The sequence below is a fragment of the Delphinus delphis genome, chromosome 1 (genome assembly GCF_949987515.2).
Source record: "Delphinus delphis chromosome 1, mDelDel1.2, whole genome shotgun sequence".
Taxonomy (NCBI): Eukaryota; Metazoa; Chordata; class Mammalia; order Artiodactyla; family Delphinidae; genus Delphinus; species Delphinus delphis.
This window is the reverse complement of record NC_082683.1, coordinates 41630718-41654887: the sequence shown is the minus strand read 5'-3', so window position 1 is coordinate 41654887 and position 24170 is coordinate 41630718. Positions and strand designations below refer to the sequence as shown.

The 24170-nt window shown below is 35.9% G+C and overlaps 1 protein-coding gene across 1 annotated transcript in view; it reads left to right on the top strand.

Annotated features, from left to right (window-relative positions):
- Window positions 1-24170, top strand: part of FAF1 (Fas associated factor 1) — a 497005-nt gene that overhangs the window by 283535 nt on the left and 189300 nt on the right. The gene's annotated exons all lie outside the window — the stretch shown is intronic.

The window sequence follows — 24170 nt, the reverse complement described above, 5'->3', positions numbered from 1 at the left end:
TTTGGGATTTGTATAAAGATCTGCCTGTGTAAAAGAAATATGTGTATATATACACACACACACACATATATACACATATGTATGTGTATATATATATGTACTTTTAATAGCCATTGCTTTTATTTTTTAAACATTTTTTAAAATTAATTAATTAATGTATTTATTTAGGTTACGCCAGATCTTAATTGCGGCACACGAGATCTTTTTACTTGCGGCACGCAAGCTTCTTAGTTGTGGCATGTGGACTCTTACTTGTGGCATGCAGATTCTTAGTTGTGGCATGCATGTGGGATCTAGTTCCCTGACCAGGGATCGAACCCAGGCACCCTGCATTGGGAGCATGGAGTCTTACCCACTGGACCACCAGGGAAGTCCCTATATATACTCTTATATTCAACAAATATTCCTGGTGCTCCAACCACTTGCTAAACACAATTCTAACAGCCTATAACACAAGGATAATTTCCATGTGGACTTTCTATCTAAGGTAAACCCATACATATTAAAGATGATTTAATAAGTGCTGTAACAGAAGTCTGTTGAAGGATTGTAGAGACTGGGATTAGCTTTACCTACAGGGTTGAAGAAAGCCTTCTCAGGTAGCAGTATCTGAGGTGGACTTATAAAAAGGAGTAAGATATAACAATTATAAAATTTATGCACCCAATATAGGAGCACCTCAATACATAAGGCAAATACTAACAGCCATTAAAGGGGAAATCGACAGTAACACAATCATAGTAGGGGACTTTAACACCCCACTTTCACCAATGGACAGATAATCCAAAATGAAAATAAATAAGGAAACACAAGCTTTAAATGATGCATTAAACAAGATGGACTTAATTGATATTTACAGGACATTCCATCCTAAAACAACAGAATACACTTTCTTCTCAAGTGCTCATGGAATATTCTTCAGGATAGATCATATCTTGGGTCACAAATCAAGCCTTGGTAAATTTAAGAAAATTGAAATCCTATCAAGTATCTTTTCTGACCACAACACTATGAGACTAGATATCAATTACAGAAGAAATCTGTAAAAAAAACAAACACATGGAGGCTAAACAATACACTACTTAATAACAAAGACATCACTGAAGAAATCAAAAAGGAAATCAAAAAATACCTAGAGAAAAATGACAATGAAAACACGACGACCCAAAACCTATGGGATGCAACAAAAGCAGTTCTAAGAGGTAGGTTTATAGCAATACAATCCTACCTTAAGAAACAAGAAACATCTCAAATAAACAACCTAACCTTACACCTAAAGCAATTAGAGAGAGAAGAAGAAAAAAACCCCAAAGCTAGCAGAAGGAAAGAAATCATAAAGATCAGATCAGAAATAAATGAAAAAGGAATGAAGGAAACAATAGCAAAAATCAATAAAACTAAAAGCTGGTTCTTTGAGAAGATAAACAAAATTGATAAACCATTAGCCAGACTCATCAAGAAAAAAAGGGAGAAGACTCAAATCAATAGAATTAGAAATGAAAAAAGAGAAGTAACAACTGATGCTGCAGAAATACAAAGGATCATGAGAGATTACTACAAGCAGCTCTATGGCAATAAAATGGACAACCTGGAAGAAATGGACAAATTCTTAGAAATGCACAATCTGCCAAGACTGAGCCAGGAAGAAATAGAAAATATGAACAGACCAATCACAAGCACTGAAGTTGAAATTGTGATTAAAAATCTTCCAACAAACAAAAGCCCAGGACCAGATGGCTTCACAGGTGAATTCTATCAAACATTTAGAGAAGAGCTAACACCTATTCTTCTCAAACTCTTCCAAAATATAGCAGAGGGAGGAACACTCCCAAGCTCATTCTACGAGACCACCATCACCCTGATACCAAAACCAGACAAAGATGTCACAAAGAAAGAAAACTACAGGCCAGTATCACTGATGAACATAGATGCAAAAATCCTCAACAAAATACTAGCAAGCAGAATCCAACAGCACATTAAAAGGATCATACACCATGACCAAGTGGGGTTTATCCCAGGAATGCAAGGATTCTTCAATATATGCAAATCAATCAATGTGATAAACCATATTAACAAATTGAAGGAGAAAAACCATATGATCATCTCAATAGATGCAGAGAAAGCTTTCGACAAGATTCAACACCGATTTATGATAAACACCCTGCAGAAAGTAGGCATAGATGGAAATTACCTCAACATAATAAAGACCATATATGACAAACACACAGCCAACATCATCCTCAATGGTGAAAAACTGAAAGCATTTCCACTAAGATCAGGAAGAAGACAAGGTTGCCCACTCTCACCACTCTTATTCAACATAGTTTTGGAAGTTTTAGCCACAACAATCAGAGAAGAAAAAGGAATCCAAATCGGAAAAGAAGAAGTAAAGCTGTCACCATGTGCAGATGACATTATACTATACAAAGAGAATCCTAAAGATGCTACCAGAAAACTACTAGAGCTAATCAATGAATTTGGTAGAGTAGCAGGATACAAAATTAATGCACAGAAATCTCTTGCATTCCTATACACTAATGTTGAAAAATCTGAAAGTGAAATTAAGAAAACACTCTCATTTACCATTGCAACAAAAAGAATAAAACATCTAGGAATAAACCTACCTAAGGAGACAAAAGACCTGTATACAGAAAATTATAAGACACTGGTGAAAGAAATTAAAGATGATACAAGCAGATGGAGAGATATACCATGTTCTTGGATTGGAAGAATCAACTTTGTGAAAATGACTATACTACCGAAAGCTATCTACAGATTCAATACAATCTCTATCAAACTACCACTGCCATTATCCACAGAACTAGAACAAAAAATTTCACAATTTGTATAGAAACACAAAAGACCCCGAATACCCAAAGCAATCTTGAGAAAAAAAATGGAGCTTGAGGAATCAGGCTCCCTGACTTCAAACTATACTGCAGAGCTACAGTAATCAAGACAGTATGGTACTGGCACAAAAACGGAAATGTAGATCAATGGAGCAGGATAGAAAGCCCAGAGATAAATGCACGCACATATGATCACCTTATCTTTGATAAAGGAGGCAAGAATATAACGTGGAGAAAAGACAGCCTCTTCAATAAGTGGTGCTGGGAAAACTGGACAGCTACATGTAAAAGAATGAAATTAGAACACTCCCTAACACCATACACAAAAATAAACTTAAAAATGGATTAAAGACCTAAATGGAAGGCCAGAGACTAAAACTCTTAGAGGAAAACATAGGTAGAACACCCTATGACATAAATCACAGCAAGATCCTTTTTGACCCATCTCCTAGAGAAATGGAAATAAAAACAAAAATAAACAAGTGAGACCTAATGAAACTTCAAAGCTTTTGCGCAGCAAAGGAAACATAAACAAGACAAAAAGACAACCCTTAGAATGGGAGAAAATATTTGCAAATGAAGCAACTGACAAAGGATTAATCTCCAAAATTTACAGGCAGCTCATGCAGCTCAATATCAAAAAAACAAACAGGGGCTTCCCTGGTGGTGCAGTGGTTGGGAGTCCGCCTGCTGATGCAGGGGACGCGGGTTTGTGCCTCGGTCCGGGAGGATCCCACGTGCTGCGGAGCGGCTGGGCCCGTGGGCCGTGGCCGCTGGGCCTGCGCGTCCGGAGCCTGTGCTCCGTGGCAGAAGAGGCCACAACAGTGAGAGGCCCACATACTGCAAAAAAAAAAAAAAAAAAAAAAAAAAAAATCCAATCCAAAAATGGGCAGAAGACCTAAATAGACATTTCTCCAAAGAACATATACAGATTCCCAACAAACACATGAAAGGATGCTCAGCGTCACTAATCATTAGAGAAATGCAAATCAAAACTACAATGAGATATCATCTCACACCAGTCAGAATGGCCATCATCGAAAAATCTACAAACAATAAATGCTGGAGAGGGTGTGGAGAAAAGGAAACCCTTTTGCACTGTTGGTGGGAATGTAAATTGATACAGCCACTATGGAGAACATAAGGGAGGTTCCTTAAAAAACTAAAAATAGAACTAGCATACGACCCAGCAATCCCACTATTGGGCATATATCCTGAGAGAACCATAATTCAAAACGAGTCATGTACCACAATGTTCATTGCAGCTCTATTTACAATAGCCAGGACATGGAAGCAATCTAAGTGTCCATCGACAGATGAATGGATAGAGAAGATGTGGCACATATATACAATGGAATATTACTCAGCCTTAAAAAGAAATGAAATTGAGTTATTTGTAGTGAGGTGGATGGACCTAGAGACTGTCATACAGAGTGAAGTAAGTCAGAGAAAGACAAATACCGTATGCTAAAACATATATATGGAATCTAAAAAGAAAAAATGGTTCTGATGAACCTAGGGGCAGGACACGAATAAAGATGCAGATGTAGAGAATGGACCTGAGGACATGGGGAAGGTGATGGGTAAGCTGGGAAGAAGTGAGAGAGTGGCATGGACATATATACACTACCAAATGTAAAACAGATAGCTAGTGGGAAGCAGCCACATAGCACAGGGAGATCAGCTCGGTGCAGTGTTACCACCTAGAGGGTTAGGATAGGCAGGGTGAGAGGGAGGGAGACACAAGAGCGAAGCGTTATGGGGACATATGTATATGTATAACTGATTCATTTTGTTATAAAGCAGAAACTAACACACCATTGTAAAGCAATTATACTCCAATAAAGATGTTAAAAGAAAAAATGAGTAAGAATTTTCCAAGGGACAAGAGGAAAAAGCATGGAGGCATGAAAGTAACTGCGTTTTAAGGAAGCGTTATTTTTTTGGTATACGTAGAAAAAAAGGTTTCTTTTATCTTCACATCCTGTCAGGGTCTACCCAGCATAGTGCTTGACATATAGAAAGTTGTTAATGTTTGAATAATAAACGAAGTGATACGAGTCTAGTAAAAGTCAGCATAAACTGTTCTCTATGTCCATCTCTTGCATCTACTTTCTTCTGAAGTATCTTTATTCTTCGTCAGTAACTTCCCAAGTAGTGATATAGTGGCTACTACATAAATCTCTGAGTTTATTCTGCCAGTTTAGTAACCTTAGTGAAATTTGCCTTTCTCATGGTTACAGCAGAATTGTTGCTGCTGATTTAAGTGACTCAGCTTGGGTCACATACTCATCTTTAAACAAATAACTTGGTGGGTAATAGGATAATAATAAGTTATTAATTTGGAGAAGTAGGTGGGAGCCAAATCATTCTAAGAACAGTGGGATGCTTTCAGAGGTTTTAAATAGAGAAATTATATGACCTAGTTTTTGATTTTTAAAAATGCTCTTTTTGCTCTGTGTGTAGAGTGGATTGCAGAAGGCCAAAGTGAAAGCACCTAGACTAGTAAGGTGGTTCTTATTATAGTCCAGCTGAGAGATTATGATAGTCTTGTTTTGGTTATGGATTAAAAGGGAATGGATGGTGAGATTAAGGGGAAAATGAAAAATGATTCCTGAAATCTTGACTTGAGTGAGTGAATGGTAGTGTCATTTATTGAAATAGGGAGGACTGAATGTGATGATAATTTAGTTTTGGCTGTTAACATTTTCATTGTCTATTAAATGTCTGTGTGGAGAAGCAGGTGTATCAGTTGGGCAAGTCCTTTTCTCATCTTTAAGTGGAAATAATGCCATATATTTAATAGGGATACTGAGGGATGTGGTAATGTATAAAGCATGTGGCATTTAATAGTTAGTTGAATGAATAAAGGAATAAATGAATGAAGTTGATATTTAAAAACCTAATAACTACACCCTTTAAAAAATTGGAACTGGTTTACTTTCCCTATGTAATTTTGTTGCCACATTTAGCAACTACAAAACAATATACCCTGTGTTCATTTATCATATTTGATAGATAAAGATTCTGTCATAGGAAGACGTTTTTTAAAGAGCAACTAATTTTACTTTATCAGGTTGTCTAGTTCTTGCCCTCTTCCTTCTGTTTTACTCATAAAAATCGGTGAGTTTTGTGAAATGTGTAGGCTAGAGTTAAAAAGGTTTCCCTTTAGGACTTCCCTGGTGGCGCAGTGGTTGAGAGTCCACCTGCCGATGCAGGGGACACGGGTTCCTGCCCCAGTCCGGGAAGATCCCACATGCCGCGGAGCGGCTGGGCCCGTGAGTCATGGGCGCTGAGCCTGCGAGTCCGGAGCCTGTGCTCTGCAACGGGAGAGGCCACAACAGTGAGAGGCCCGCGTACCGCCAAAAAAAAAAAAAAAAAAAAAAAAAAAGGTTTCCCTTTAGTACCCTGGTCAAACACTAATGAACTTGCCCTTAGATATATGCTTGACGTTGCCTGACCCATGAGTTAAATAAAAATGACATTGCGGTTTTAATAGTATACAGTGGCCTGGTTACTCAGTCCCTATACACTTGTCTATGAGGCTAATGCTATTTGGATTTATGAGAGATTGGAGAAATTCCATTTTTGTGCAGTTTTTAGATTCTGTATTTTGAGATATCTTAAAGGGTGAGGTGGGGGGTTAGGGGTTGGTTAAAGCTGCATATAACAGGGGGAGGGCCTGATGCCAAGTGTTAATTTTTGAATGGATAGTGGCTATCTCAAATAGTCTTAAGTTATCCAAAATATACAAATTAATTATTTTTCTTTTGTAGTTTACATATGTGGCCTAGATTTGCTTCACAATTCATACTTTTAAAAATTTATTAATGTAAAAGAAAGTGAAGAAAGTATCCCATACGCTCAGGTTGACATTGAAAAGTATAACAACAATTTTTCCATCATAGTTTTTTTTTAATTACTCAAAAAAGTACATGAATAATACTTTCATGGTAAATGACTCAGGAACTCAGGAGTCTAAAAAATAAAACATGACCGTCCTACTTTGTGAATTGGGTGGTTTCTCTGAGATAGCTACTTAGAAATGAAATGTCTGGGTTAAAGGTTACATTCATTTTATTTTGATAGATATTGCCAAATTCCCCCCTCAAAAATCTTTACCTACTTCTTCACCCACCAGCAGTATGAAGCATGCATGTTACATTGTATTCTTACCAAACAATGGATTATGTCAATATTTTTAGTTGTTCCCTAGTTGAAAGGTATAAATGGTATTTTGTTTTATTATGCATTTCCTTAATTACTCGAAATTAAACACTTTTCTTTCTGTATCATTAACTTAGTGATATTATAGTAGTTTCCAAACCAGATTATTTTAGCATTTATTGAATTAAAAAGTGATTAGTTAACATGCATATAGTAACAGTTAAATTATAATGACACTGACACACTTGATTCACATTGTTAATTTTACTGTAGACCAACTATATGTTGTAGTGTGTAATTTATTGCTCTTTTTAGTATATCATAATTGGAATAAAATATAGAGAGGCAGAATAGCATAGTGGTTAAAAGTATGGACTACTGAGCCAGAATGCCTGGATCAGAATACTGCTTCCAGAACTTATTGTTATTTGACAATGGTTAAGTTACATATCCTCTGTATGCCTCAGATGCCTTATCTCTGGATGAATGGATAAAGAAAATATGATTTATAAATATAATGGAATATTATTCATCCTTAAAAAAGAAGGAAATCCTGCCATTTGCAGCAACATGGATGAACCTGGAAGACATTGTGCTAAGTGAAATAGACAGACCAGAAGGACAATACTCCATGATACCACTTATATGAGGAATCTAAGATAATGAAATTTATAGAAGCAGAAAGTAGGATGGTGGTTGCCAGATGTTGGGAGAAGAAGGAAATGGGAAGTGAATTGTGAAAGGGCACAAAGTTTTAGTTATACAAGATGAATAATTCCTAGAGATCTACAGTAAAACACAGTGTCTATAGTTAACAGTACTGTATTTTATACTTAAAAATTTGCTAAGAGGGTGGATCTTATGTTAAGTGTCCTTATCACAAAATAAAAGTAATAGTAATGATAATAAATGAAGAGGATAGGAGGAATCTTTTGGAGGTGAGGGATGGATTTATGGCATAAATTGGGATGATAATTTCGTAGGTTCAACTCATCAAATTGTACACATTAAATATGTATAGCTTTTTGTATTTTAATCATACCTCAATAAAGTAGTTTAAAAAAGAAAAATTGTGGGGATTTCCCTGGTGGTCCAGTGGTAAAGAGTCCACCTTGCAATACAGGGGACGCGGGTTCGATCCCTGGTCAGGGAACTGAGATTCCACATGCCGCGGGGGAACTAAAGCCTACGTGTCACAACTACCGAGCCCATGCACCTCAGCCAGAGAGCCTGGGTGCCGTGAACTACAGAGCCCACGTGCCCGCGCACCACACTACAGAGCCCACCTGCCCAGCCTGCGTGCCACAACTAGAGAAGAGAAAACCCACATGCCACAACTAGAGAGGAGCCTGTGTGCCACAACGAAAGATCCTGCATACCTCAATGAAGATCCCACATGCTGCAACTAAGACCTGATGCAGCCAAAAATGAATAAAATAAATCAATAAATCTTTAAAAAAAGAAAAATTGTGAAAATAGTTAATATCTACAAAGTGCTTAGATTAGTACCTGTAAGTGCTATTTGAATGTCTGCTAAATAAATTAATTAAATTCATATATTTTACTGCACATTGAGTACATATAATTCTTTAACCACTAGGATCCCAATATTTTCAATAAAACTTCATGATGCAAAGATATATTACAACTCAAGTCAATGTCTAAAAATCACATCTTAAATATGTGTTTTATAAGTATCTTCCAGTCTGATTATTAAATTGAAAAGAAAAAAATTTTCTTTTTTTCTGGAATGAGATGGAATGGGTTAAAAAAAAGTAATTTGTTTCATTTTCAAATGTTCATATGGTTGATCTTTAGAAACTAAGACTTTTGTTTAGTGCAATGGGTACTGGTGTGATACGGTAGAAAAAACACAGATTGTTAAAGTTGGAAAGGATAGAGTTCAATCCAGGTCTGCCACTTTAATAAAGTCATTTCTGTATACACAGGGTTGATGTGAGCATGAAATGTAGTAACACATGTAAAGTGGGTAGATCAGTGCCCCGGCATTCAATAAATGGTAGTTGCAGCTGTTATAATTGTCTCTTCTCTACCCTCCTAATACTTTATTGATATCTTTATCCTTATAATTATCACATTGTACCATGAATATTTGTTTCTGGGTGTGACCCTCACGGGGCTGTGACTTGCTTGAAGGCAAGAATATTATCTCTATCTATCTTTGTATCTCTCCTGCAGAGGTTGCACACTGACAACTACAAGACCGTTTTGTCTGGCTACGAGTTTTTGTCCCAGAGTGTTTTAAATTTGAACTGGTTGCCAACATTTAAAAGTTTAAAAGCTTCACATTTCAAGACAAAACAAAGCAATGCAGGATTCCTGGCTTCTGGCTTTTCTCAAAGAATCAAAATTCTAGCAATACTGAACCCCAGATTTTCCATAGCAGCAATCAGCTGTTCTGGAGTAGCAGCTACCTCCTTCGAGAGGCATGCTGTCTGGTTTGCCAGAGTCCCCAACACTCCAATATTACCTCCTTAAAACTAAGGCTGAGGGGCTTCCCTGGTGGCGCAGTGGTTGAGAGTCCGCCTGCCGATGCAGGGGACACGGGTTCGTGCCCCGGTCCGGGAGGATCCCACATGCCGCGGAGCGGCTGGGCCCGTGAGCCATGGCCGCTGAGCCTGCGCGTCCGGAGCCTATGCACCACACGGGAGAGGCCACGACAGTGAGAGGCCCGCTTACCGCAAAAAACAACAACAAGAAAAAAAACAACTAAGGCTGAATGCCGTTTGCCCATCACATTTCACTCGTTTATGTTTCCTCTCTGGCTACTCTAGACACTTGCATATGAGAAAGCTTGCTCTAGTGACAGGGTTTGGAACTTAGGAAGTGCTCAACGAATGTTTGTTGAATGAATGAATGAATGAAAGAACCATAAACATGCACGTATAGAAGGTTTACCAGATTTACTTTAAAGTGTCGAAGGAGATATGGGTCTAGCTGTACTTTAGCAACAGCTATTCCCATCATCTTTTTCAATATACAGCATGAGGAAGGAATGGTTATGTTGGGGGGCAGTCAGAGAATGATGCTCTGAAATAACTGGCTTTCATTGGATGTGATTACTAGGCTACCACATTTTCAAGAATAGACACCCTCAAATTTATTCACTACTAGTGTAATGCAATGAAACATGACAAAAAATAAAATATGGGGACTTCCCTGTTGTCACAGTGGGTAAGAATCCGCCTGCCAATGCAGGAGACACGGATTCGAGCCCAGGTCCAGGAAGATCCCACATGCTGCAGTGCAACTAAGCCCGTGCGCCACAACTACTGAGCCTGCGCTCTAGAGCCCGTGAGCCACACTACTGAGCCCACGTGCCACAGCTACTGAAGCCCACGCGCCTAGAGCCCGTGCTCCGCAACAAGAGAAGCCACCTGCAGTGAGAAGCCCGCGCACCGCAACAAAGAGCAGCCCCCGCTCACCGCACCTAGAGAAAGCCCGTGTGCAGCAATGAAGACCCAACACAGCCAAAAATAAAAAGATAAATGAATTTATTTTAAAAAAATAAAATATGATCAAATGCACTTGCCATTTATTTTGGAATGCATGACAATATCTTTTCACTTAAGCAAAACATACAAACAACACCCAACTGTGTTTGAAGACAGGGTATCTTTGATCAGAACTCTGAAATATTCCTTTGAGTTAGCTCTTAGTATAATAAACTTTATTAATTTGTACCTGACAGTAATTTGGTATTTATGATTATTTAGTCTAGTTGAACTGATGCATGTCTGTGAAGGAGGGGTTAGCCAAGTAAGTGAAAAGTATGGGTAACAGTTCTTTGGTAAGGACTGGGGGGGGTAATGGTCTACTGGAAAACTAGTTTTAGTTTTGGGGGGAAGTATCATAAACAGTAAAAAAGAGAAAGTGCCTCAGGGTCCCATAGGTTTCTTTTTGAATCCTGCTTCTGCTATGTACTTGGAGAATTTGGACCCTCATTTGCATTTTCTATAAAGAATAAAAACTGCATTGAAGTTGATAATAAGAATTAGAAAATATATCTATGTATGTAAAGCATCTGACAGAACCTTTGCATTTCATGTTTTCTTTGCCTGGAACACTCTTTCTGGGATTTGTACCTTCTCATTCAGGATTCAACCCATCCAAAGTAGAGAATGGCTGGGAGGAGTAGAACTTAACCTAATTCTGAAATTATCTTGTTTATATATTCATATTTCTTTTTTGTCTCTTTTCGCACCCCTCCCCCCACCATACACCTACTATGTAGAATGAAGGTAAGCTCCATGAAGACAGAGACTTTGTCTTTTTAGTCATGTCTTTTTAGTCACTACTACAAAATAGTGCCTTCCTCTAGTAGACACACTCAATAAATGTTGACTGGCTGGACAGCTGAATGAATGCTCATGAATTATTAGCATTCAGTGAATGTACTTGTTAAACTTAGACCAGGTTTATTAGTTGCTTATACTGATAAGTCCAGTGAGAAATTCTTCTAGCACTTTGTTAACAATACATTATGTATTTCTTTTAAAATATATTTTACTGTCACCCTAATTTTTAGCACTAATAAAGAGATGAAATGACTTTTGTAAGGAGGCAAAAGTTTTATATTTAATTCTTTTTTTTTTTTTTTTTTTTTTGTTGCGGCACGCGGGCCTCTCACTGTTGCGGCCTCTCCCATTGCGGAGCACAGGCTCCAGACGCGAAGGCCCAGTGGCCATGGCTCACGTGCCCAGCCGCTCCGCGGCATGTGGGTTCTTCCCAGACCGGGGCACAAACCCGTGTCCCCTGCATCGGCAGGTGGACTCTCAACCACTGCACCACCAGGGAAGCCCTATATTTAATTCTTAACTCAGTCCTATCTGTAATTTTTTCATTCATTTATTCAGTCATTTTACCTTTAAAATAAAAATTTTACATTACCTTTAAAATAAAAGTCCTATAACAAGTGTATGTGTGTTGTAAATAACAATTCATTCATTTTCTTCCCAACTAGATTTGGTTCCTTAAGGGAGTGTAGAAATCTGTATCTCGTCTACTCCCCACTTTCTTTGCTGTATTTTAGTCACTTAAGTAATAGATGCTCAGTAAGAACTTATTGAATCAATAAAGGACTGCGTATGAGACTGGTTGTGGCTGTAGCATCCCTTATACCTGTCTTTCCAGCTCTGCTTCTATGACTGTTTTAGGGACCTTGGCCCAAAAGAAGGAATTAATTTTGAATCATCACACACTTAAATAAAAAAAAAACTGCCAGGTGTACAGGAAACATGTTATTATAGTAACATCTAAATCATTGTAGTCATTCCCAGGTAACCATTTTATATATGAATGCATGAATTGATGAATAATTAGACCCATATAATGTGGCAGCTATGTAAGTTATAAGCTTACATTTTTAACTAAAGAATATTCTACTGTCTTGGATATTTAATTATTATAATATGTTATAGTTCATTATTGCTCTTTTTCTTTTTTTTCAAGTAAGGTATCATTACGTGTATTCTATCATTATTCCTTTAATTATGTGGAATTAGTGCATATAGTTCCTATTAAAAACAATGAAAGAATAAGTATGAAAAATTAATTTAGCACAATATTTCTTCTTTGTGTCTCAAGGACTATAAAGAAATAATGAGTTGAAGCATGTTTAAGTATATAGTATGTATATATAGTATACATAGTATATATAGCGTGTATATATAGTATAGTAAACAGCAGTGGTATATTTTTGTGTTGCTGTATATTCTCTACTTTCTTCATTTTAATCCACTATCCAGTAGGGTAGCTACTAGCCACATGTGGCAATTTAAATTAATTAAAGTGAAATAAAGTTTGAAATCATTTTTCTTAGTCACACTAGCTGTGTTTTAATTACTCAGTAGCCACATGGGACTAGTGGCCACCCTATTGGACAGCACAGATATAGAACATTTCTGTCATCACAGAAAGTTCTTTTAGCAGCTGGTAGGCCATCATATACACAATTCCTTATCCCTTATTTTGCCACATTTACATTAGATTTTTTTGTTTGTAATTTGAAAATGAAGTTTAATGTGTCTTAGAAATACTACTTTGCTTAACTTCTTGAAATCTCTTTTCCCCAAAATGGTTATCAACTATATATTTAAAACAATGTTTCTATTTTCCATATATTAAGATAGTCAACACCTGCCATTTTCATCATTATTTAAGACTCTAATTTCTGTGATGAATACAGTTGAAGTAATGCCTTTAGGTATTATTCACTTTTAAGACAACACAACATATGATAATGTCTCCATGTGCCTTTTTTACCATATACAATGAAAAAAATACTTATTAAATGGTGATTTTTCCCCCCTTTATCTTATTAAGTAAATTATATGGACCTTTTTTATGGAAGCCTTCATAGTTAGAGATGTAAAACAGCAATTTCTTGGTTCTATAGCATGACATAGTTCAGAGCTGAGATTAGAGAAACCCCGTAGAGTTGTTAATACTTGAGGGCATCCCCAACTAGAAAAGTATGTGAATTTAGGCATGGGAGGAAGGAAGGATCTGCTTTAAATTTAGTGTAGGGTCACTGAATCTTAATGATAGATTAAACAAGGGAGGTAGAATAATGAATAGGGGTATGCAGTGTGTAGCACTAATACCAGAAGTCCATGGTTTGTGGCGGTTTTTTAATGTCCTTTCCCATATGGTTTTGAATAGAGTAGGTTATGGCAGGGATGAGCTAAGGAATAGCTTTGTTAATGAATAAATAGGAGTAATTTTTTTTAACAGGAGACTTCAGGCTGTTTATTTAGAATGCCTGCTTATTTGATAAATCATGCGATTAAAATTTTTTCTGATCTTAATAATACATTAAGAGGTGATACTAAGGTATTCCTGTTATTTTCTTTATAAATCAGCTGTATTTTCATTTCAGAGCCAGTCCTAACAGTAAAACCTTTGGGGTGTGATTTAACTGCCTCAATTAAAAGCCAGTTGTGTGGAGCTTCTGAGCATTGGCATCATCAGTCCTTAGTTAGGGTTTAGTGTACAGTATTAGACTTTCGTTCATGGTGTCAATTCACTTTGAAAGGTTTAATTAAATTGTCATTTGGAACCAGTCTCCAACTCTACCTCATTCACCTAAAATTAACTAGGTACGTAATTTTGGTGGTTATCCTCTTATTATAACTTTGCTCTTGGCCAAGGCAGCTACTTTTCTTAAGATATCCTTCCTGCCCTTCCACCCACATTTATCTCAGAGAGAGTAATGCTAAAATTAAGCTGATCTTGGAAAGTAGCAAGTTAAAAGCAGAAAACCTGACCAGACACACTTTTAAATATCTCTCAGGGCTCTTCTTTGGAGACTACTTAATATTTCCAAAAGGAGAGGTTAAGTAGGTTGTCTTTGGTGCCTTGTTTAAGCAGAGGGAAGGGAAATGTAACTCTCCTGACTCCAGGGCCCCAAATGCAAACACTGGCCTAGTTGTTCCCAAACTTTCTCCTTGATGTGGGTGACTTGAATGGTTTATTTTCACTTGATGAGCCACACCCCCAGGCACTTTAGTATTCATGGCAGACCCCCACACTAAGTCCCTTTGTTGTCTTTGTTTTTTGCATTTTTTTGTTAACAAGAAAAGATAAAATTATTAGAGACCTGATTATAGACTGACGTTCCATTGCTGATGGTTCCCACCACTTTTTTCAACATCTCAGAGAAAGGCAAAAGCCTGGATGGGCAACAGACAGCAGCAAAGCAAACATAAACATTATGTCTGAGCATCATTGTGTTGCTACCAGAGTGGGGAAGGATACACACAGTCTTCGTCAAAATATAAAGATGGGTCTTCACCAAAAACAGTAAGACTGCCAGCATCTGAAAATTTTTGAAGTTTCTATAGAAGCAATGGTCCTTTAAGGGAAAGAAAAAAATTCTTACGAGGAAAGAAGAAATGGATTAAGAATTTTTTAAAATCTGCATTATCATCCTGACTTAGGCATTAACTAAGTGAATGACGTTTGCAAGGCAAGTAGTTTAATTTGTCTGTGTGTGTGTAAAATTTAAAAGAAAATACAGTTCTGTGAAAAACAAATTAGCAGAGTAGATTAATGGCATTGCCCTACATCGTCTTCCTTATAGATGCAATTTTATTTTAGAACTTAAAGAGGTTGCAAATAAGACAGATATATGATCAGGGTTTCACTTGTGCAAATCAAAAGCACAGAAGAGGGGTTCGCAACAGTGCCCAACCGTTGAGAGAGGGAAAACTGGAATAACAAGATGGGGCAAATTGATTTACTGTATATTGGCAAAGTAGAAGCAGCAGGCCCATAGTGTGAATGTCTTCCTATATTTTTATTCCAGACGAAACTCTTATCATTAGTGTTGGGTAGAGACTCAGACGGCATTGGGCAAAAGTATATACAAGGAAGAGCCTTTGCTAACCCGCACACGATAAAGTTTATTTACTGTTTTAACTGTTCTTCTCCTTTTACCTTGATTTATTTTACTTGAAAATTTTTTATCTTGCTATTTCTTTCCCAGCTGTGTGTGACACCAGGAACCCTCTTACTGTGAAGGCAGCATTCAGTCATTGAAACAATAACAAGTTGCTATTTATTCTTGCAGTTGTCCTTCCTCTAACAGCACTTAAAGTACAAAACTGACAGCCTGTAACTGCTCTTCATTGCCTGTTACAGCACAACAGGTATGAAGAGGCTCAGTTACTCTCTTGACAGAGTGTTCACCCATAATTGGTCACTCGTACTCTTACTTGTTACCAGTTAATGCTCACCGTTCAGAGTAAGGGTAATGAGTCTTATGGAAAATTCTTACCCGTTACAATTATAAAAGTGTCAGGTGAAAAAAAATTTTAAAGATAATAACCGTTTATTTTATAGAAGAGGAAATTCAGGCTCAGAGAAGATATGTCATAGTCATAAAAGAATCTAGACTTTAGAGTCTTGTAGAACTCAATTAAATCCAAATCTCACCATTTACTAACTGGAGTAACCTTAGGCAAATTATTTATTGTCTCTGAGCCTCAGTTTCCTTATTTGTAAAACGAAGATAATAGTACATGTAAAAGTTTATTGTGAGGATATGTTAACATAAAACCTAGTTCCTGGTCTATAGAAGATGCTCAATAAATGTTCAGTTGCCTTTCTCTTTCCTTTCCCTTTCCTCTCCTCAGGGTCACTCAGATAGTTAGTGGCACAGCTGAAGTGAACACCAGGTTGTTCTGACTCCATGTACATATCTTTACTTTGAATGAAAATAAAATTTTTAAGAAAATTTTCTTACCGCAGAAGTAATAGACACTTAGAAAAGATAGATACACAGAAAATAATAGTCATAATCCCATGATGCAGAGGGAACAAATTTTAACATTTGTTCTATATCTTTTTTTCTGTGCATATATTTAGTGTACATACATATGTACATATACATATATGTATAACTTAATAAACAGAAATGGGCATAATTTTGTAACTTGGTTTTTCTTTAATATTTAACAACTTTTTACATTATTAAATATTCTTCTCCATTGGAGTCAGCAAACTTTTTCTGCAAAGGGCTAGATAATAAGTATTTTAGGTATTGCAGGGCATGTGATCTCTGTTGCATCTACTCAGGTGTGCCCTCATGGTAGTACAAAAGCATCCACAGACAGTATGTAAACAAATGGAGGTAGTGGTGTTCCAATACAACTTCATTTACAGAAACAGACAGCAGACTGGATTTAGCCTATTACTGGATATTAAATTTGTGCCAATTGTGTGTGTGTGTGTGTGTGTGTGTGTGTGTGTGTGTGAGAGAGAGAGAGAGAGATAAGACTGCAGTGAATATCTTTGTAGCTAAATATTTGGCTTACATGTACTATTATGTCCTTAAGATTAACTTGTATACCGCTTCTGACATTATAACAAATGGTTTGTCTACTAAAATTCAGACTTAAAAATCAAAGTACTTCTGGTATACAAGTATTTCTTGGTTTATGTGACCAATTTTTAAAGTTGTACATAAAATTGAACTTTATAAAATGGTTTAAGGTTAAAGTAAAACTCCTTAAAAATGTTCTTATAATTGTTCCAGTTATTTCTAGGATTTACTTTTTTTACTTTTTAAAAAAATATTTATTTATTTATTTGGTTGCTCCGGGTCTAGTTGCGGCAGGCGGGCTCCTTAGTTGCGGCACATGGGCTTCTTAGTTGTGGCTCATGGGCTCCTTAGTTGTGGCATGCAAACTCTTAGTTGTGACATGCCTGTAGGATCTGGTTCCCTGACCAGGGATTGAACCCAGGCCCCCTGCATTGGGAGCACAGAGTCCTAACCACTGTACCAACCAGGGAAGTCCCTAGGATCGACTTTTGACTTAATTAGTGTTTTACTTTGTGGAAGGACTTATAAATTAATTTACCTGATTCTAAAAGGGGAAGTTTTAAGAGCATTTAATGAGTGACTGAGTGACTGATGTTTGATTCATTGTGGACAATAAAAAACATTCGCTTCTATGGTATCTATTAGGCCATTGTTGGAAAAACTTTGCTCTTACACTGTTTCCATAAAGTATAGAGAGGAAATATTGCCTTCTAGGATAAGGTCTTGACTGATTGATATGAGGTTAACCTCCCACTGTTTTTCCTTTGGGTCTTGTTTCAGGTAGCCTATGAGAGAGACCAAAAAAACAAACCAAAAACTGTTCAGTCTTTCCTTTGCTTCAAACAGTTCTCTGGTCTTTAGGGACATTTCCTCAATTCAGCTGATAGGTACAGGTGTCTTCCAAGTTTATTTAGTGTGACAATAGATCATTTATTGTGGATTTGCAGTTTTACTGTAATACCAAATATATATTATAGCCAGAAAGCAATCACACTTAAACTTAAGGCAGAAAAACTGAAGATTAACACAGATTTTCAATGATGAAGATTATTATTTATCAATTATTTCAGTGCTATGGAGTCTGTAGTGAAGTAGTGCTATCTTTCATTACTTTCTTAGACTAAAAATAATCACTTTATCATTGAAAAAATTACAGCACTTCTAGAATTTCCCTAACAAATAATTATTAATCATGTTCATTCTCAAAAGGACTAGCTACCTTAGGCAAGAGTTCAAAGAACTTTTGAATCAGTAAGTTAGAAAGACATGGCTATCTAGGAGAGCCTATAACTCACACAATGCTTCTTAAACTTTGGCTTGGTAAGAATTACCTAGAGAGCTTGTTAGAACACATATTGTGGGGTCCCAGCGTTTCCAGTGCACTAGGCCTGGGACAGGTCCCCTGAATTTTCATTTCTAATAGTTTCCAGGTGATACTAATACTGCTTGTCCAGGTACCACACTTTGCGAACCACAGATGCAGAAAAATAATTGTTCCCATTTGTGAAACATACTCAACCTTGCTCATTTATAAACGTTTTCTTCACTCTTTAAGAGTTCTCTTTTAAAATCCAGGCTTAACCTTTAACTAAAGATATGAATTAATTTTAATAAATTTATGGCCATTAGTTCAGTTACTTTATGATCTAACATTGCAATTTTTATATCATTTTCACCCACACCAAACTTTTAGGATAGGAAATTCTGAATATAACCATGTTTCTAATGAAAGTGTTAAATCTTTTCCTTGGTAGTTTTTCAGGATGGCTAAAATCCATTTCTAACTATATGCATTCAAACTAGTTTCCGTATTTGCTTAGCTTTATTGTCATCATTCCCAGTAATCTCTTAAGATGCCGGTTGTCAGATTTCTTTGCAGACAAGTAAGAGGTGAAATAAGTTTTTAAAGTATGGTACAAAGCAAAACTTAGTTACAGTTGTTGGAATGAAGAATTCAGTTAGAGCCAAAAAATGTTTTAATAGAGCAGAACTCAGCCTAAAGCCTGGTTGAAAGCAACTTCAATTTTACAGTTTTCTTCAAACAACATCCTCATTGTTTTCTGGAAAGATGGTATTTGAGAAAAAGAAATGTCTCGAGTTACTGTTTTTATGAGGAGAGAATTGCTGAGTCTCTTAAATGGTTAATGAGAAGAAGTAATAGTTAAACACTTGAAGCATTGATTTCTGATTTGAATTCTCCAACACAGGCCAGCCCTGAGGGAAGGGGGAAAAAAAAGCTTGCTAATTAACATTTGATTACTGATGCCACCTTCTCATTCCCCTTGCACCATCCGGTTTCAAGTGTTTTTGTTCAAGAAGGATTTTTAGGAGGGTTTTAACTTGCATCATAGTAAAACAAATCCATGTGCAATTGCAACGAGTATACAATATGTTAAAAAAGAAGAAAAAGAAAAGTCCTTAGATATGAAGTATGTGTTCAAAACCCAGTCTGTATCAGAAGTGATTGGTTTCTTAACTATTATAAGCCTTTCAGAGCACCAGTGATTGCTAAGAAACTGGAACTAAGCCTAGTCTGTATGTCTTGTTTAAAACACACACACACTCACAAATACTTATTTATTCAGTGCAGTTATTATTTAGCAAACTCTTAACTGGAGCATCATTTGATGGTGTGAATTACTTGGAGTTCAAATTTTGATACTCTAAAATTTGGATAAGCTCGGGTTCTAATATGACCAAAGGCCTCTTTCTTCTAAGACTGATAAGAGAATGAGATACATATATGTAGTTTCAGGGTGCTTTTTCGTAAGGGTTGTAATCTGTCATAGTATTCTTAATTCAGAAAATCTAGAAACTAGAGTGCTAACAAATTGATAACTGTTCTAAGCAATTAAATATTTGGTTTCTATTTTTTGCCATATTAAAATATTTGATATGTGAAAAGTCATAGGCCAGATTTCAAAATTTTAAAGATGTTGAAATAAATTAATAGAACTTTACAACTGTATCACTTAGCCTGTAGTATTCTGGCAAAACCATAGCCTGTTTGGTTGATGAAATAGTTATTTGGAAAACCAGTATGACAGGTTTTATTTTTAAATGAGATCTCCTGGGAGAAGAGTATTATTTAGTCTTTTCGTTAAAAAAAAAAAAATCTAGACTTTTCAGTGTAATTAAAAGCAAAAACTAAGACTTTTCTTTATCCAAGAAAAAAAATTCACTTAAAATGTTTATTATATCTGTATTTCTTAACTGAAATTATTGGCAATTTTCCTTTTTGATATGTTGTATTAGTCACTCTTTACTATTTTTCTTTCATTTTCTAGTCTTACGGTTTTAAACTTTCCCTCTTTACTTGTTTATCTTAAATATATTTAGCTCTTATTTTCCTGTATCTGGGATTAACTCCAATATTTTCAAAAAATCATAGAATTTTAGAGCTTTGAAAATCAGTAGTGATCTTGTTTTATTCTTTTCGAATATTGAATAAACTAGGTCTCAGGTTCCACCAACTTGCACCACAGTAACAGCAGAATTAGGACTAGAAATCTAGTTCTCTGCCTCTCATTATGCCACAATACCTCAAACTTTGTGGCTTTTCTATAATCAGAATCTGCTTTCACTTGGATAATACCTGAATGAAATTTAAAATTCCCTAAAATGTTTTTCAGTAGTGTGACCAACGTTTAGCTCACAACATTTAGCTATAAAATATAGCTGACAAAGTTATCTACCAAGTTTTATATTTTTCAGTTTGAATAGCTACAGACAGCTCATTTAAGGCTAATCTGAGCCTCAAAATTCGGCCTTTAGCAGAATAACTTCCTAAGAATTTTTTTTCTAAGAAATTCTGATAAAATTTAACTGAAATATAAAACTGTTTGAAAATTTATGGAACTCAAAATTTTGTGGGAGATGAATGTCTTATATAATTTTATTTCGAGCAGGTCATAAAAAAATGATCTTTTTCCCAGTGCTGTGTTTATCATTGAAATTTCCACAATGAGGAAATATGAAGTTTGAAGTGGAGATCATTGCTTACATTGTTTTATTAACAATGAAAACAAATATAAGGAAATAAATCAATACTGCATTAATTCTGTACTATTTCAAGGTAATCTGATTCAAATATTTTTTTCTTAGTCACAAACAACTGTCTTATATGAAGCAATGGGGGAGAAGTGAAACTGTCCTTTTAGAAAATCTGGAAAATAAGCTCTGGAAAATCTATTGTCAATCCAGAACACTTAATCCAAATACAGTATAGTTTGTAACATAATTTTAATGTTCAGCTGGTAATCAAAGCATTTATTAAATTTTTTCAGAACTAATTGAAACATTTGCATAGTTTAGCAGCCTAAAATCTCATAGATTTAGAGCTTAATGCATAACAAGAATTGAAAAGATTATGAAGATTCAGCATAATCTTGAGCCAATGCTGATCAAAGAAAGTATGTAAGACAAAAAGGCCCTTAGGAAATGTTACCCTGTGAAGTGCCACTTGTCCTTAACTGGAATTTAACACAAATCTCTAAAGATGAAACTCCATCAGAAGTAGCACAATAATTGCAGCTGGGCATGCCAGCTACAGCATCCTAGCCTGTATGTGTGTTCTTTCTGCCCCTCTCAAGTGCTCTTAAATCTCTCAAATCACTCAGTCTCTCAACCTTCCCCCTCGCCTGGCCCCCCTTTTCTCCCCTTCCCTTTAGTCCATCTTCTCTCCCTCCTCTGTTCCTCCATCCTTCTCTCTCTGAGAAAACTGTGTCCTTCATTTGATTCATGATGACCATAAATTCATCTGCATCATTTTATACTTAGCTATATTTTGTCATTCAGCTTTCCTAGAATACTAATTTTTTAAAAGAATCATTTTTACTTTTGCTTTGTGTACATTTCTGATTTTTTTTCTTCCCTACAGAATTGTCACTTAAAATTTTAATTAAATAAGACCATCAATAAAGACAGTAGAATTTTTTAATCTCTGTTAATAAGACCATTATTCATTATGTACTTTTGCTGTCTTATCACTTGTCTTTCTTCCATATAATGATAAAATCTGCCTGTGGTTTCAGCACTGATAAACATGGAATTATTTTTGAAAAACTAATTTGTTTTCACTTATGTTGTTGTTTAGTGATTATGGTTTAACACGAGGTTCTTTTGGCTTACTTTCAGAAACGCTGTGAATTTAGCTTTTCCATCGGAACAATCAAACATTAGCCAAATATGGTTTACGTTGTACCCTCTCAGCCAAGTTCTTTCTGCATTAACCAGTTTATTCTATGACAAGTTGCTTAACAGATGTCATTCTGGGGAGAACAATGAAGCCAAATACTTGTGCAATGGCTAACATTACTCTAACTTTGATCACTTTTGTTCAGCACATCAGTCTGGCGTTGTGCTTTATACCAACATAACACTATAGCCAGAACATGCTTTTCAGGCTTAGAATAGCAAAGGAATGTTATTCATTCAGCGCAGTTACAGATGAGTTAATGAAAGAAGAAAAATACTGTTTATTTCATAATACCGTGTTGTTGTGTTTTGGAATTAAGGTGGAATTTAAAGAATCTCACTCCAGAGTTATTTGTTTATATACTCAACTCATAGTATTTGTGTATATTCTCCAATGCAAGGGTAGCCTTGCCACCTTTCCAACAGATGTAAATATTTGTCCTGCCTTCCCCTCTACCTTCAAAATAGCTGCTGACCCTTGGCTTATCTAGACAACATAATTAAAACTAACTTTAAGAAAGGAATTTTTTGCCTTGAGGCCTCAAATTTCCTCATACTCCTTCTGTCCTCTCACTTTTTTATTAATAAACAATAATAATAATATTTTGTGTGTATGGAACACCTTTCCCCCTAGAGCACCAATGTTTAAGCGTGACAGAATAGTCCTAGCTAGTGGAAGTGGTAAGAGGTTAGATTGCATTTGGTTAAATTGTTGGGTTGATAATGACTAATGAAAATTTCCAAACTTGATGTGACTGACCATAAACAAAATACTGCATGGTAGACTGGCCATTGCTAAGAATCTGTGAAAAAAAAGCTGTGTGTTTGAATTGAGTAGGGATCAAGCCATGCCCCCAAGCGCCTCAGTTCTCATTTACCAAGTCTTTTTTCACAGGTGTACATTAGAGATAAAAATAGATTAAGTTCTGGGTTTTGTTTTGTTTCTTTCTTTCCCCAGTGAATATATTTCTCTCTTTCACTGGAAGGGTAACTTAGATGTGTTTATGTATAGTAAACAGTAATGTGATACAAAATGCTGTAATTGGACAACATGATATTTCAGACTTCTGCATTTTAAAAACATGAATGAATGCTGCTTGTTTTCCACATTGAAGTCATTATAGAACTTATTATGTGCAGCATTTCAAAATTAGCTTCATTGTTACAGCAGGGTAGCCCCAAAACTAGCCTGAAGAGTTAGCTAAGGTGGATGATCTCTTCATTCTTACGATTTGATAATTTATTTTATTTGTAAATATGGAATGAAAGAGAATTTTTGTAATCTATTTAGAAAAAAAGTCTAAAGAAAGATATGATAATTACTGGGTAAAAGAGTTTAACCTTCCAACACTTTATTCTGAAAAATTACTTACCTCTTCTCCTTTTCAAGTTAAAAGGTATTGGGAATTCCCTGGCAGTCCAGTGGTTAAGACTCTGCACTTTTATTGCTGTGGGCGCAGGCTCGATCCCTGGTTGGGGAACTAAGATCCCACCAGCCGCGTGGGTGTGGCCAAAAATAAACAAACAAACAAATAAAGTTAAAAGGTATAATGTTACTTTTGAGAGAAACAGTTTTTTAACTTTACCAGTATTTAAAATAAAAACTATCATTACTATATTTTCTTTTGGGGAAGGGCCTAAATAGCATATTAATGGATGGCTCTCAGCTAATAAATATTCTATTGAAATAGTTTCTAATTTGGAATGATTTCAAAGAAATAACCCTTTGCTGCTTTATTAATAAGTTATATCTTTGAAACGTACATAAAACAATGAAGGAAGCTTCAGGTTTTTCCTTCCACCCCCTTGGAAAAAAAACTAACATCCTTTTCTGTCCCACTTAGAAACTAGAAACGTATCTTTTATTTGAACCATTGCATATCTTGAGTCATTGTTAAAATTAAATAGATTATAAAAATGTATAATTATAAATTAGGTCATGTAGTCTGTCCTACATGAACTGTGTACCTGAAGTTTCTTGACTGAAAAGAAACTTGAAGCCATCCAGGAACATAAAAATAATCAGCGGGGTGGGGTGGGGGGTTGTTTCTTGAACTATTATTTCATCTAACCTTGGTTTAAATTTGGTTTAGATTTTTTAATAAAATTTT